The following is a 16,041-nucleotide window of genomic DNA, read 5'->3' as shown; positions in this document are numbered from 1 at the left end:
TACACTGACTCTATTAAAGTGGGTAGATTTATGTTATAGATCGAGATAGAAAGAGGGTCAGACCTGGACTCAGCCTCAGAGGTCAGACTCTGTGCTAACCGAGCTGCCTCCTCCTGTATGAGGCAGGACGTGTCCTTGTGACCTGCTGCAGCAGCCTGCAGCCTTGCAGCAGCAGCATTAATATTTTAGCTGATGGGTCGCCTTCAGATAGGTTATTATTGTCTCTTATACTGAGGAACACACACACACACACACACACACACACACACACACACACACACACACACACACACACAATGAAAATATAAATCTAACAACCTACAAGCACTCATTCATTTTTCATTCACAAAAATCCCAACATCATTACAGCTTGTCAGCGTGCAAAATACTTAATTACTACCTCTAACTTCTCCCTGTGTTTACGTTTGTGTGTAAGAGAGAGACAGTGTGTGTGTGTGTGTGTGTGTGTGTGTGTGTGTGTGGGCATAATTAGCCCACTTCTCTCTGATCCTTAATGCATTATTGAATATTTCAAAGGAGTCTCGATCCTTTGGGCTAAGTGGCCGCCAAGTCGGGATCACAGGGCGGGTTCGGCTGTGATGAAGGGCGGTGCAGCCATTAAGGAGTCTGGGCCGAGCCGGCGGCCTCGTGTGAACCTGGATCTCATGAATAATACACATTCTTTTACTGTATTTGGAAGCACTTTCGGATGGACTGATGACGCCGCATTGATTTTAAGTCGTGCAATTTCAGGGAACGAGTCAATTGGATTTTAGTGGTGAATAATGGCCTGTAGAGAAAAGACGATTTATTGCTATTACGCCTGCAACAGTCGGAGCAGCGGTCTGAACTCTGCAAACTCAGACCTTGACAAGACAATAGCTGTGTTGTCATGGTAATCTGCCATTTCCTCCTGACATTTCAGAGATTTTCATCTCTCACAATTACAGGCAGTCTGTTTTCTCTTCAGAAATGCCACTGTTCATTATTAGATTCACTCTGCAGTGCTTCTTACACTTATCAAATACTCAAAGTATAACACTGATGTATTGCAAATAGATGTCATCCTGTTGAGCTGCATATTGATGAATAAGCTTTATTTTTTTAATTCTTCAGCTTCCAAACAAATGAAGGATCATGTGTTCTTGAGATACTGAGAGGAGAATTCACTTAGAATGAGTTCTAAGTCTTTTTTGAATTGGTGTGTATGTGGTTTCCGGCATTTCCAGAGCCAGCCTCAAGCTGATCCTCAATGAACTGTAGTTTTTAGCACTTCCACATTGGACTCATATTTTTAGACCGGGGGGTTACCGCTTTGTCATGCACAGGTTTCACTGGTGCAACAGCCTCGTAGTCCTTTCACAAATCAGGCCCTGAGTTTTTGTAATGAACTCCCACAAGAGGAGCATCCATCATCTGTTTATTTATGGATCTCTGTGCCTGGGTTGAAGTTTTAAATATGAGCTATCTTTGCTCAATCAATTCAAATAAAGGCACTGGGTCAGCTGTTTTCAGTGGCACATTCTGCACTTATGAAAACAAAGTGAAAATATTTCTACTTGTGCAGCAACATGTGGCAGACAGACCGTGTTAGCACAGCAGGACTTTTAGTGTATTTTTAAATCTAGTTGTACGACTTAAAATAAAACAACCTGAGCTTTAACTCCTCAATGATCACAGAGCACTGCAGCTCAGTGAGTGAGTAAGGTGTTTTCTTTAAGATTGACTCCATATTACTCAGCTACATGATCACAAAGTGTCTCCCTGTATGCTGAGCTGGATCCTGGAGGAATGGATGAAGCAATAAGAGCAAACAGCTGCAGCAGATGATTTATGGAGCTGCATAAACTCCACTTTTCTCAGCGGACGGATGAGTTGGCCTCAAAATGGATCCTCTCAGCGTGTTGAATAAGCACTCCTGCTGCAGCGTGCACACATTCAGGGGGATCAGTTTGTTTAATGACAGCAGGAGCATCTTCTATCCATCATTACTTAGGCTGTGTGATTACTAAAATGCTCATCAAAGTCATACAGGGAGTGAAATGTCCAGGTGGGCTCTCAACAATCAATCAAATTGACTTAACCACGATGAAAGTACGCACACACACACTTTCTCTCTCTCTCTCTCTTCTGAGCCATAAGCTCTTTCCATTAAACCTGCGCTGCATTAAGCATTTGGGTTAAAAGCTTTCATAATCAGGTGTGCTCTCATTTACTGAATAAGATCAATACCGTCCTTTGCATGAGGGGCCGGCACATTGTGTGTAGGTGTGTGCGGAGAGGCCTCAGAGCCTCATATTTAGCCCTTCTATGTGTGTGTTCATGTTTTCGCCTGTCTGAGAGTGTGTTTACAGTCTTCAGTCTGCGGGGGCAAACTGTTTCCTACAGTGATCTCTTCATTCTGCGTTTGTGAGGAGCTAACAGAGGTTGTTCTGTGGATGCTGCGGTTGTTGTTTTTTTTTTTTACTGCCTGACGCCCCCTCAGTCGATCCACAGGTCCACTCTGCAGACTGCAACGGCAACAAATGTAGAGTTAAAGCGCATTAATGAGAAAAACGCACAAACACCAACAAACACAGGCTGTGGTGTTGCATTTCTTTGCTCATTAAAGCATGTTTGAAATTAATTTTATCATTGAAGTACATGCATTATTCTCAGACATGACTTCCACTACCGAGTCATGTCTGTTTTTAATCCTCTGAGTCTTTTATATTGATATTCTGAACTGTAGATGATGAAATCCCTGAACAACAGTATTTGTTCCTAAAATACATTTTTCATGTACTAAACAGAAACCACATGCCTCACTGAATCAACCTCCAACTCCTCTCCAGATAAGGAAAATGTCTCGTTAGATGGATATTTTTTGCAGTTTGCAAACTGAATGTTGTGTGTGTCTTTATAACTGTGAGCCCACTCTGAAAGTGTGTGCTTGTGCGTGTTTGTTTGGAAGCGTGTGGGCGTTCAGAGAGTTTCTGAGAAGTATGCCGGCAGCAGCGTTTTTTTTACAAATGCCTCCTCTGCATTGAGATCAATACGGTAGTCCTCGGGGGATGAACTTGACCTATGTGAGCAGTTTTTCATAATCACTTACGTCTTGGAAATACTGTTTTTCCACATTATGGTGCTGTCGTGGATGTGTTATGTTTTACTTGTTTGCTTGCTGTAGTCAGAAGCAACATGGATAGATGGAAAAGAGCTACATTTTTATGATACAATGTTGAAAAGAGAGAGAGCAGGTTATGTAAAGTCAGAATAAAGACACATCTGTGTTGTTAGGCCTGTAGTTTGTTATTGCTCCTCCTGAGGTCATGTGCGGTAGATACTTGCAGGTTGCAGCCATTGTTGTCAAATGTCACATGATAAACACTCTCATGACTGAAGCAAGGCTGCGACATATGTCAGAAGCCTCCATCACGTCTCTGACCCCAGCTTTGAATTTCAGCATGATGGATTTTAAATGAAGCCCATAAATATCTGCGACCCATTCCCCAGGTTGTATTACAAACAATCGACGTCTAATCACATCTTCATCCCTGACACCGCTGAAGACCCGCGTCCTGTCAAACTGTGATGCCTTCATTAGCTGCAGCACTACGGCCTTGGCCCTGACAGAGCGGCCTGTGATGGCTATGTTCATTGTTCATGTGCTCAATAGGCAGCACATGGCGTGGGCAGCAGTCAGTGGGGCTAAATTTGTGCCTCTCTGCTCATTCCGGGGATATTTGTGACTTGCTCCTTGTTGACTCGTTGCGCTTCTTGCTGACAACGGGTCTCTGTGTGTCACAGACTGCTAAATCCAGCCAGCTGTGTGCAATTAGGCTGCAAAATGCTTGGGATGTGCATGCTGCTCTGCAAAGCATCAAGTGAAGGTTAAGTCTGAAATTGGCAAAAATGTTCAATCTAATTGAATGTCTACTTTAAATTTTCTGCCATTAGGATTCTTCAGACAGGTTAAGAAATGTGATAAAAGCATATAGGAAGTCAGTATTAAAGGATCATGATGGTCATAATAAATGATATATATCTGCTTTATTATAAGGGATTCAGGGTGTTAAGCAAAATAAATCTTGACGCTTGAATATTCATTTTTAAGTCATATATAAAAAGTGATAAAAAGGGTGAAATGCTCAAACATTCATGATGCAAAAAAAATTTCACTGAAGCCAAAAACTTGTACTAAATGTAAAAAATATTTAATGAATGCAAAAACAGTAAAAGTTTTTTTTAAATAACTGTCAAAGTACTTTAGAAAATTGAAAAACATAAAACATACTAAATTGAAAATGAAAACATAAACATATTTAATCAAATTTAAAGCATAAAAAAAACCTAAATATTAAATAAAAAGTCAAAACATAAAAAAATACTAAATGTAATATAAGATAACATAGACATACTTGATTAATGCAGAAACATTTTACAAAACACAAATATTTCAATTAAGCAATAATATGTAATTTGATGCATAAACTTTTAAAAAACACAAAATATTCCTCAAATTCAACATTTTTCCATATGCTATATTTGCATTTCATGACATGCATATAATGCATTTTTTGGTATTAAAAAAAATAAGGGGGATATCAAAAATATTATTTTGTTCAGTGAATTGTTTTTATTTATTATTTGAAATATTTTGAAGAATATTTTTTTGTTTTCAAATAAATTCCTGTTTTTAGCCTTTCAATATGTGTCACAGCCTAAAAACACACACATTAGTATATTCATCTTTTAACACATGGCAGGTAGTAACTCCACATTAATCTAATACAAGTAGTAAACTAATGTTGTTTAAAACAGTATAAATAACAGTAGATGTGATCAGATGTCGTTAATGTTTGACAGGCAGAGGTTCATAAATCAGTGGACACATCTTTCCCCCGAGGGAGATTCACTGTTGTTTCCTAGGTAACAAGCACCCCCTCCCTTTATCCTTGGTTCCTCTGGACTGTACCACTTTCACTGCAGGGGGGGAGAAGTGTTGTTTACCGAAAAAACGAAGTCCTGTGTTAAACTTAGACAGCACGTACCTACATATTCTATTAAAACAACATGTCTTATCATGTTGTATTGTAATTCCCTTCAATGAGTGCATTAATCCGTGTTGTTATTGATCAGATATTGAAACGACCCCCCTCTTGAACGCACATGCAACATTTCATCGAACTGTCAAAATCGCTTGTTGCTTCCTCCAGAGCCTTAAAAGTAGTTAGCGAGCTAGCTGACACACACACACTTCGAAAGAGGACAAAAGTTTGCTGCTGTTAAACAAATAGTGCGAAGTGTGAGTCGAAGACATCTTTTACCGTCCTGCTCCGAGTCCTGGGTCCTGATCTCACTGAAACAGCGCTGTGGAGAGGCGGCGGCGGCTGGAGAGCAGCTGGATGTGACAGGGTCGTCATCAGGTAAGCTGCAGGTAGTTAGCTTAGCATGCTTCGTGCTCTGCAAAGGGCTGTTATGTAGGCTGTGATGCAGCTCGATCGGACAGCAGAGGGGGTCAAATATTGCTGTCGAGATGCTCCTCCAGTATTGAAAGCATTGTGCTTGACTGCTTTGCCTGACAGCCAATGTAAACAAAGTAACTGCATGACAACATCCCTTTAAACAGCATGCATCATGTCGTAGTCGTCCCTGTGTGTGTGTGTGTGTGTCCTGCACTGTTTATGAAATGCTCTTTGTGTCAGTGGTTTATGACCACAATGACACAACTCAGGAATAGTTTTAATAATAGAGCATGCATTATTCATGCCTTTATATAAAAGACAGATGTTGTCAGATTGTGCACCATGCTCCACTCTCCATCTCCTAGGGATGTAAGGATACACTCAACCCACGATTCGATTCGAATTTTGCTTCATGATTCGATTCGAATCTCGATTCTCTAACGATTTTCATGAAAACTGGATTGATCTCAAAATTTAAATAACTTATTTTATTTCAGTTCTCAAATATGGACAGTTGCAATAAATATTTTCCTCTTATATTTCTTTGTAAGCAAAGTAATCCTTTTTAATTTTAAGGTGTGTTGTAACTCAAATAAAACCAATGCACACTTTTGTCAGCACTTTGCAAACTGTTGTCTACTGTTTAAAAATAATATCCTGATACAAATTTTGTTGAATCGATTTTAATCCACTCTTATTTGTATGGAATTTTTAACGTCTTGCGTTATATCGTTACATCCCTAGTTTTAATAATGAAGCATGTATTATTCATGCCTTATATAAAAGACAGATGTTGTCAGATTGTGCACCATGCTCCACTCTCCATCTACTTAATCCTATTACTCCCTAATGCAAATAAAAAAGACAATAAATGTAATTGCACCTTGATTAATAGATAGTTAGATTTAATTGGAGTGTACAAGAAAAATAAAGCAGCTCTAATGAGACGTAAAAAGGAGCCACACTTTAATCCTGGCTGGGCAAGACACCCGGGTAAGGTTAATAAGTTGTGATCAGTCCAGCTGCTGGGTCATGCTCTGTAATTGCTGCTTATAAAAATGCAAAGTGACATCTCAGGACATAATGTACCAATGGAAAACAGGATGCAGACAAGCAGGAGGCATTCAATTCAAATGAGCCGACAGAATAACAATGTAAAGAGGACTTTGGCTCATATGGATTATCCTTCATTAAAGCTATTGCAGCAAAATTACACTGCTGAGCCCGCTGTGGTTGTGAGGAAATGACCTTTCCGTTATTAACAGAGTGAAGAATTTCCAATAAAGCTATAAAAGGTTGACTTAGCGGCTCCAAATGGGAAGCGGTTTTAAATTTGGGACGTTTGTAGATTCAATAAGGGACGTGACTTTTGGGTTCCCATCATCCTTCAGGATTAACTTACTGGTGGCTTCTGCTGCTTCATGTAGAACCGCTACATCCTCATTACTGATGTGTCTTGACAGTCCTACTTCTGACGTAACATTATACCATTTGTGACCCAGTATGTCAACAAAGCAAGCAGTGTAGCAGTGTAGGAGCCAAGCTGTGACAGAGGGCGGAGCAGAGACACACAGCAGCCAGGGAAAACAGTGACTTCAGGTGCAAGCAAGCGATGTCTGGTGACGTCCTGCATGTTTATGAGGAGATGTGGAGCTGCTGATAAGAGTGCCTTGGACTCAGCTAGCTTTAAATTAAGGTAAAGGAATCATGTCAAATATAGTTCTTCAGAGAGCACCACTCTACCCTCCAACAAAGAGTGCCCCATGTTCATTTGTATAAAACTGTCTCAGTGAACGTTCAGTTTTTGTTCATTACTCTTTTAATCTCTTAAAAATAATAGCTTCAGAATCAAGAACCAGAACTGATGAGCAGAACTGGGATTGGAATCATTAAATTGAGATGCTACCCAGCTCTGTTTAGCCTTAGATTAAGCTCAGATAAACAATTTTAAATCCCAAGCTAGTGCAGTAAATTCCCAGTTGATTTTTATCCTCTGCACAGCCTTGAACTCACTCCAAAACAAACTGGTCGACCATTCGCCTTCCCTCTGCATCCATTAGGACAGTTGTTTATTCTCAATCCTCCTGTGATGACTGACCAGAATGGGTCTGAAGCGGAAGGAAGCACATCTCTGCACCGCTTGATATTTGATTACGGCTAATAATAGAAAAAGACAGCTGCCTTTTCATTGATCTGTCTTCGCTGGCCTATTTCTGAGTCCTGTTTTTCTCTGTCGTGTTCAACTACCCAGTGGTAAAAAACACTGAACACAAAGATCTACGCTATGGGAGAGTTTTCAAACACGGATTTTTAACCCGTCTTTCTTTATATGCTGTAATTAGCCATTGTTTCAGACTTTGTTTGTGGAAAGGAAGCCTCTTTGGGCCACTGAATCTGGTTTCTGTGTGTGAGCAAGCCAAGCCGTTCGGGGTCAAACAGGACAGGGATAATAAGAGGGGAGGGGGCTGCCATGCGGGAAGGAAGTGGCTCGGCTTGTTTGTCTGCCAGGCTTTTGTTTGTTTTCCTGTCGGACAAATCTATTTAGGAGGCAGCCTATCTGAGGCCTGCCGGTGGAAATTGGCTACAAGAATGGCTCTTCACACAGTTATTGACAGTTGTTCAGTCATGTGGTTATTGAGCCAGATGAGAAATTGATAAGCTCAATCTTTCAGCGATGATGGAGCTGACTGGTTTGTATGAGTGCTGTTGTTCTGGGTGATTCATAATACATGGAGATGTTTTCCTCTGGACATGCTAGTCATGTTTCATCCTGCAGTGGTAATAAGCCGTCGAGGAAGCATCCCCGCTCCTCCAATCTGCTGCATCTCTGTACACGGTGCAGCGTACTCTGCATACATGCGCTGAGGGTGTAAGGTGACACTTCTGCTTCTGACAAAGGCTGATATCCCCCTCCTCCCTGTTCATGCTTATGTAATGGCAGAGCGCTTGTCTGTGTTATTTCATTACAGGTGCTCTGATGCCTGAGGCTCGGCTCAGACTACAGGAGTATTAAAATCCATCTGATTTAAAAATCTGGTACCATGAGGAGCCTTAGGACAAACTTCGGATACTCTCCTCTGTCATCTCAAAAATGCACACAGTTGAAATTTCAAAATAACAGTGCAACACATACTAGAGGATATTACAGAGATTATCAGGTGTGCCAGTTTGAGGAACCTTTTGTATGACGACTGAGCAATTAAAAACACAGAAGCAGAGGTTTACAGAGTCTGGGTGAGTTGTGAAGACGTGGCCAGCTTTATTCTTCTGTGAGAACTTCAAACCTCAACAGGGCTATGAAGCTTGTTGTCGCTCAGTGACACCGTCATTGGCTCTGTTGCCTCCCTTCAGTCTTTAGCAGTTTTAGTCCCGCTACCTAAGCTACCATCCAGATCTTTATTCTGAAATAGAGACAGAGTGCAAAGCTTCATGCGCTGTAAACAACGTCCACCAACGAGGAAAACGTTGTGACCAAAATATGTGCAAGTATGATATCTTAGAGCCTTAAATCACGTTATAGCATCATGTTAAAGGACTGTTTTAGGCTACCTTAAAATCGTATTGTTGGTCTTTCTCATTGTTTCCATGCAGGACTAGAACTTTTAACCTCCTATAGGCTAGGTAGGTAACTTATACAGATTAAAACCAAGCCTTAAAGCTAGGGTTGGTAGTCACAGAAAATAGCATGAATTTGAATGTAGCATATCCTCAGGACTCCATCTAACCCCCCAGGTGTGGAAGTGATAGCAAGTTGTTTAGAACTTAACCGGTGTGAAACAATCAGAGAGTAACGTCTTCTTTTTCAGTGCGGCACTTTGTTTATTTTACTTTATCTCTACGGCAATTGACCACCACTTGTCATTTGCTGAGGTAGAAATACTCTGAATTCCCAGCTCCATCTGACAGTCCCTTCGCCTGTTGAGCCTCAGAAAATACCGAGCCATTAAAACATAATCAGACAGTAAATAGATCTGTTTATAATGGAGATGTAATGCATGTTTAGCCTCATTGATGTCAACGAAACACCCAGGCTGCAGCGTCATTCACAGCCCTTTGTATGAGGCAGAGGGAGACAGACACAGGGGGAGACAGACACTACAGCTGTTCTATTGAATCTGGATCGAAAAGTCATGAAGCTGGATCTCTGACTCATCAGTTCTGTGACGCTCAGGTTTCACGGCTCATGTGATGCCAAGCAGCATGTCATCAGCTGGGTGGAGGGGAGAGGAGGACGGGTTGGGGGAGGAGACAGACCCAGACTTTTCTTTTTCTTTTTTTTTTATCCCACCAAATTCTGATGCAATAACAATAACTGAAATGTTCACTACTGAGCAATTTTCCAGTCCAGTAAACGAAGGAATGAGATTGAAATGGAGCTTAAAGGATAGCTGTGAAACATGAGGGGGGGACACACAGGTGAGGGATGGGGAGGGGGGAGAGTGTCAGGATGTTGAGGTGGATGAGTTTAGAGGATGGATGCTGAGAAGAGGAGGTGGGGGAGGGGGAGAAGGTGCAGTCAGTGCTCTTGTTTCCTGGGGGGGATGATGGTAAATGTGATGATAGACAAGGGCAGGACTGATCTTCTTTATGCAACTGCAGCAACTCTTTCATTATTGCTTACTGGTGTTGCTTTGTTGTGGGAGATAAGAAGTGAAGCCTTTACGTGCATGAATAATTAAAAACACAAAGTGTTATCTTTTTTTCTTTATTTTTTTCTCTGAAACAAATAAAAAAAATATGCAAATATCACCTGAGTAAACAGAAATCTTGTCAGTGAGACTAAATGAATAAATCTTAATTACAGAAATCTGCCTTCGTATAAATAATGACACACCATATTTACATATAAAAACACTGGCAAAAAGGCATTCATACTTTTTACTGTTAAACATCCAACACACTTAGGGAATTAACACTTGCCTACATTGGTAAAATATCAATAAGTAATGGATAATGTGTAGTGAAGAGGAGGTTATGCATAGTAGTCCCACAAGGTGAGCAGGAGTCTTATCCTAAGGGGATTTTGATGTGACTAGACTTCATACTTTTTATCACCAGGCTACAATAAAAAAAGATAAACAAGTGGAAAGAACAAATTGATTTAATGGTTAATTGCTTATACAGCTTTAAAAATATGTCCACAGAAAATTGTCATTATTTCCCCATTCTGAAGATGGACTACTTTTTCATGGATTGATATAGTGTAACTTTTGTGATCAGGTTGTCTTAAGCATCGCTTTTGTTAAGAATTAATCACGGTTGTTATCAGGTTTTGATAAGTCAGAGGCATTCCATTCTAAGATTCCTTGAGAATCTATTCTATTGTTATCAGGTTTTGATGAATCAGAGTCATTCTATTCTGTTTCATTCCATTCCATTCTTTCCTTTTTACCACAGTGTCAACAGGCAGAGGCTGAATGTACCACACTATGATGTGTCGTGTGTGATCAGGTTGTTCCTGGCGTTGCAGGTAGTTACGGTTAATGTGGAGTTTTGACAAATCAGGGTCAAGTATTTAACACAGCCTGGTTGTAAATGTGAATTGTAGCATTGACATCAATGATATATTATGAATACTATGAAACTGATGCATGAATCTGTCTAGACTTTGCATCCATGAGCTTTGTTCCCATTCTGGTGATTCTGATTAGAATGGAAATAACATCTCTGGAGGTGGAATGAGAGACGGTGTGAGAGATAGTTTAACAGGGCATGAAATTGGGGAAATACCTCCTAAAAAATCAGCATTCAGGAGGTGTTACTGTAAGCACAGATTTTGCTTGCATCATTTATATGACTCTGCTCCAATGGAGAGGCTGTGATTCAGAGGAGCTCTCCTCCTGTTGGCTGGAGCTGTTACAGGGGTGGGACTTTGCCACAGGCTGGTGGGCAGGAAGGGGCTGGCTTTAGGGGTGTGTGTGTTGGGGGGGGTGGCTGGAAGTGTTAGAGCCAGATAGTTGGAGTAGACACTCTTCTGCTTCCTGCCTGCCTGCCTGCCTGCCTCACTCGCCTGCTTGCTGAAAAAGAGAGAGAGGGAGAGAGAGAGAGAGAGAGAGAGAGAAAGAGAGAGAGAGACATCGAGAGAAAATCCCTGTCTAGGCATGGACCTCCGGCTGCAGCAGTCGGCAGCTCGCGAGGAATGACAACAGCTCACATGGTCATTAACTCCAGTCGCTGAGCCTGAAGGGAGAGCCGCGCTGTAGAGCTCAGTGTCACAGAAGCGCCGGGTGCTTTCTATGATCGGGACAGCAGAGGAGACAGCGGGACACGAGTGAAACGAGGTGGGAGAGAATCGTCATATTGTCTGTTTTTTTTCCCAAACATTTTGTTCTGGAGTTTTGCTGCAGTGTGCTGCATACCAGTCTGGGTGGGGAGGGAGGAAGGAGAGGGAATGTTTTATCAGCCAGAGAGAAAAGGCTGAAAACCAGGAGAGTGGGATAAATGCACAGAAGCCAGCCACTCTTACCGCAGTTTCCAGTACTGTAATGGACTTCCAAAGGGAGAGGCTTGAACGCAGCGGTTTCCCTTACAGCAAATGTCAGGAGCTTTTTTTTGTTTTTGCCACATAGGCTCCGCATTTTTCACTCTCTGGAGAAAAACTTGTCGTGTGGTGTGGCATCTGTCATCTCCCTGCTTTCTTTCCGTGCTCCTTCCAAAGTTTTTAACTCTTGCTGAAGTGCAAATTCTCCAAACAACAAGCGTAAGAAGAGGGTCTTACGTTGTGACACACGGATTTTCACACTTCTGATAAGCCGCACATCATAATTAACCTCTCCAGTTAGACGAGGGCATGTTGACGTGTCCCTTTAGCTGAGGCACTTGGTCAAGCACTGGACAGTGTCGCCTGCTTGGAAAAGGCCAGGGTGGTGTCATACGTCTGGCTGTGGATCAAGGGGAAGTGGGTGTTTTCCAAAAGTGGAACATCAGTTCAGCCCTTCCTGTTGAGAAAATAACGGGATAAGTCTGAGGCGAGTTTTTACTGTCAGACAGAAACCCCCTTTCTCTGAATCCACTCCTGAAAACCGCACCTCGTGTTGGTGTTCAAAGGATTTAGTGGTCTGCAGGTTTTTCAGACATCTTCTACATGAAAGAGGGAGTCTGATCGCTGCGTGACACAAGGTTTGCTGAATCATTCAGCTCTTACGTTCCCGAGTGTTGTAATTTGAAGCTTAAGATTCCCCTTCAATAGACGGGTTTGACTTAATACTCCGATATACAAGAGCTTTAATGTAATGAAGTTCCTCAGCCCGTGATCTGATAAACGCAGCGTCAGAGTGATGAATAAAACAGTCGCTGTAGGTACAGTGCTTCCTCAGTGCTCACATCAGACTTTCAGATTAAGGAAGCCTGGGTATCCTTTTAATCAGCATGTTTATCTGAAGAGAACTGCTCACCTCTGGCTGCCAACTAAACTGTAATTAGATGACGACTTGCCTGAGCGCTGTTGCTAAGCAGGGAGCAGAGAAGACTACTTATTCAGTTAACAAGACAGTTTGAAAGAGCCGGCCCCCTAGAAGTCAGTGATTTGAATCATCAGACCAGAGGATCCAAATCACTGAAATGTAGGAGCCCACATGAGAAAAAAAGACTAAATCTGAAAGTGTTTGTCATTCTTGAGATTCGAATCTTTCACAGAGATGTCCTCACCTCCGAAAAGAGAAAAGAACCGCTCATGAAACCGGATTACTTCCTGATAAAGCAGTGAAACGTTACAAATCAGTGTTCTTTTAATGCTCTTTGGTGCAAACTAGACTTCAGCCATACTGCTGTCCTGATGCTACAGTTGTTGTTAGCTAAGAAGCCCTTTGTGGTTTTATTTGCATCCTCTGTCCGGAGCATAGACTGTATGATTAATGGACGTAGTATCCCTGACGTCACCCATCTCTTCCTGAAGCCAATCGTCGGCGGGAGCCATATTGTTAATGCTGAACTCAAACTAAGTTCTGTTGAGCTAGTGTGAGGTAAAGAGGTGGGCTTTGACACTTGTTTTTTGAACCAGGCTGTAAACATGTTTATTTCTGATGTAAAGATCGTCTTCTTTGAATGGGTGTGTATGTGGTTTCCTGTGTTTCTGCAGCCAGCCTCAAGTGGACGCTTGATGAACTGCAGTTTTTAACACTCCTGCATGGGCTTCATATTTTGTAGTTGGTCATTTTTTGCCTTCATTTGACAGGAGAGCTGAAGAGAGACAAGAAGTGTAGGGAGTAGAGAGTGGGGGAAGACATGCAGGAAATGGCCGCGGCCGGGAGTCGAGCCGGCGACCTCAGCGACGAGGACTGTAGACTCTGTATGTGGGGTGCTTGGACCACTAGGCCACCAGCCCCCCATGGGCTGAACATTGCAACTCGCATATTTTTCATATTTTGTTCATGGAAGTAGAATAAGCTTCAGATATCCTGCCCTCTATTAAAAGAATAGCTAAATAATGCTGTTCCATGTTTAGAATGTTTAATATGGGGGCTGCGAGCCAAGCTGCTATAAAGATATGCTTTTAAAGGGACTAACTGAGGACTTCAGTGTGAGGAAAACAGCCTCAGTTTGATGCAGCTGACAATCCGTTGCAGCCCTTCAGTTGGGGGTTGATATCAATCCCAGATAATAACACTGTGTCTTAAAGCAGATGATGAGAAAGGTTCATCATCTGTTCCATGTTACAGAATAAGCCACTGATCAGGAGAGAAAAGCCTGCTCCTATATCATGAGCAGGGCCATCGGGGTCACTGCGGTTTAGCTAAGGCTATTATGATATGGGGCACACCTATCTGCTGACTCTGTGAAACACCTCTTGTGTTGCCTAGCTTAGTCCTGGTTCCACCTCTGCTGAGCTCACTCACCCGTCCTTTATCGCTAATGATGGTATTGAAGTCAAGGAGCTGTAGCTTATGCCAAAGACAATTTCATAAGCGCGGCAGCGTCTATAGTATTAAATCCTTATTAGGCTGCAGCGTGGAGCCTCGGCCTGATCCACTCTGGAAGATGCAAAGGAACATTTCGCGAGCCAACAAGCCCGGTCTCTCAGGGATGGAGGACATTTTGATAAAACCTGCACTACAAGCCTCACTCCTTTTCCATTACTCACTGGAAACTGCACATTTTCCTATTTCCCCTCTACAATGAGGCACTCTCTCCACAGCCATGAAAAACATTGACCACTTGTTCCTCTTGGCCATGCAAATCACCACAGAAGAGCCGTTTGCAGGCATGAAATGGTAATGAATGTAAATGCTGCCACTCAGGTGCCAGGCGTGTGTGCTCTCCTCTCGCTCTCACTCGTGTTCCTTTTTTATTTTAGCAGCAACACCTGGCTCAAGCCTCGGTAAACGTTGTCACAAGTCTTACAACCAATGAAGAGCAGGTAGCTTATCACCTCTGCTGAGCTAAGATAAACTGCAGCGCACAGACACCAGACTAATGGGTTACATACGTGGTATTCAGAGGTCAAGCCAATGACTTTCACTCGAGACTCCCCCGTCCCACTGACTTTCATTCAATTAAGCAGACTGACCAAGATAATGCCCCCGCCAGCTGGCCTTAGTAAGCGTCAGTAATCCATAAAGTCTAGTACTGTGGTGCTTTTCTTCACATCTCTGCCCCGCTTTATCAGGTCACCCAGTCTGTCCAGTGTTTGCACTGAGGACACGGAGGGGACACGGAGGGGACACGGGCTTCTTTCAGGAACTAAAGATAAGCTCTGTGGTGCTCTTCATGATCAGTGGTCCTAAATAGCTTGAGGCATAGATGTATATTTAAAATTTCATGTTCAGATGTAGCCTCTTGAAGGCCTTGAGGCTGCAGAAACAGACCGTAGTTCAGCTATAAAGGTGTGTTAGAGAGCTTATCTCAAAGGTCAACATACTGCTGCAGACCATCTGTCTTTACCTTTTTTTATATCAGCGACATGTTGCTCAAAAGTGTGACCTCTAAGCCCAAACTGCACACTGAGCCTGGCTGCATCTACAGGTGATGAACTGGCAGAAGCTAAGCTAGCCAGAGGCACACAGTCTTTTTTTTGCGAAGCAGTCTCCTTCTCTGTGTGTTTCAGCTCCACGCTTCTGAAGATGGGATGTTGTTCGACGACAGAGGTGACAGTTTTCTCCCTGGGATGACAGTTTGCTTCCCAGCAGGGGCTCTGGTGTGTTTCAAGAGTGACAGACAGCTCAGCCGCTCTGCTAAGGAGAGGCTAGCATTAGCTAACAGGCTTTGGCAGCATCAGTTTCACACATCCGTCTCTTGAAAGCTACTTTTGGCAAAGCACATGAAATACGCCGCAGCTATAAATGGTTGTGTCCTCGAGCTTTCAGTACATCTTGGTTCTTTGGAGAGTCCTCGGGCTGTTTCTCATGAATATTTCAGAGTCGAGATCATTTCTAATTGTCTACTAAGTATTTAGCCTGTAAATTATTAAATATTTCTTCAACAGATTCGTAGGAATTTCTGGAAAACGTTCCACTTATCTAACAAATGTTTGTCTTTCTACTGAGAAGGCAGATTTGCACAGAACAGCAGGTTTTTCTGAACCCCGACTGATTCAGGATCTTTACGGCTGATAGTACTAAAGAACTTTAAAGTGCAAAAGTTCAACAATTACTGAGCC

The 16,041-nt window shown here is 42.3% G+C and overlaps 1 protein-coding gene across 21 annotated transcripts in view; it reads left to right on the top strand.

Annotated features, from left to right (window-relative positions):
- mbnl2 (muscleblind-like splicing regulator 2) overlaps window positions 1-16,041 on the top strand; it is a 68,476-nt gene that overhangs the window by 2,436 nt on the left and 49,999 nt on the right. For 4 of the 21 annotated variants that reach the window (XM_034677400.1, XM_034677386.1, XM_034677396.1 and 1 more), the window contains exons 1-2: window positions 4,981-5,408; window positions 6,950-7,143. The exons of 1 other annotated variant lie outside the window; for it this stretch is intronic. The gene's annotated coding sequence lies outside the window, so the exon portion shown is untranslated. Of the gene's footprint in view, window positions 1-4,979; window positions 5,409-6,949; window positions 7,144-11,356; window positions 11,729-16,041 lie in introns of those variants that run through there. 16 more of the 21 variants (XM_034677384.1, XM_034677395.1, XM_034677385.1 and 13 more) reach the window with 13 other exon arrangements.

Source organism: Notolabrus celidotus, chromosome 24 (assembly GCF_009762535.1).
Source record: "Notolabrus celidotus isolate fNotCel1 chromosome 24, fNotCel1.pri, whole genome shotgun sequence".
NCBI lineage: Eukaryota > Metazoa > Chordata > Actinopteri > Labriformes > Labridae > Notolabrus > Notolabrus celidotus.
This window is presented reverse-complemented; position numbering and strand designations above follow the sequence as displayed.